The following is a 402-nucleotide window of genomic DNA, read 5'->3' as shown; positions in this document are numbered from 1 at the left end:
GACTAGACATTCAGAAGCGACGTAAGGGTGCAGTGTCCCAATTCAAGGAAAATTCTCCGCCGGGCCGAGGCGCAGAAAAAGTACCCCCAGAGATTGTTTCGAAAAGAGGGGTCTGTTTGGGCCAGGAAATGGTGGAATTGTGTCAGTATGGCCCAGGATCATCTCTGTAGATTCAGGGGCACCCATCTGGGGGCAAAGCAGACAAAAATGGGATTGAAAATTAGTCAGAAGAGCCCCAGGAAGGTGAGGGATGTCATTTGAAAAATGGCCGCTGGGAGGGCTTGGCAACATTCACTTTTTGGGGGGTGAGTTTGTTTTGGGCGGATAATTAAAAAATTCATTGGTTAACCTACTAAAAATTGAAAATCAAATGAAATCTGAAGGACCAAACAGCACATTGAT

The sequence above is a fragment of the Acanthaster planci genome, linkage group LG07 (genome assembly GCF_054643075.1).
Source record: "Acanthaster planci isolate LZ-2023a linkage group LG07, COTS_SCS, whole genome shotgun sequence".
Classification (NCBI taxonomy): domain Eukaryota; kingdom Metazoa; phylum Echinodermata; class Asteroidea; order Valvatida; family Acanthasteridae; genus Acanthaster; species Acanthaster planci.
This window is presented reverse-complemented; position numbering follows the sequence as displayed.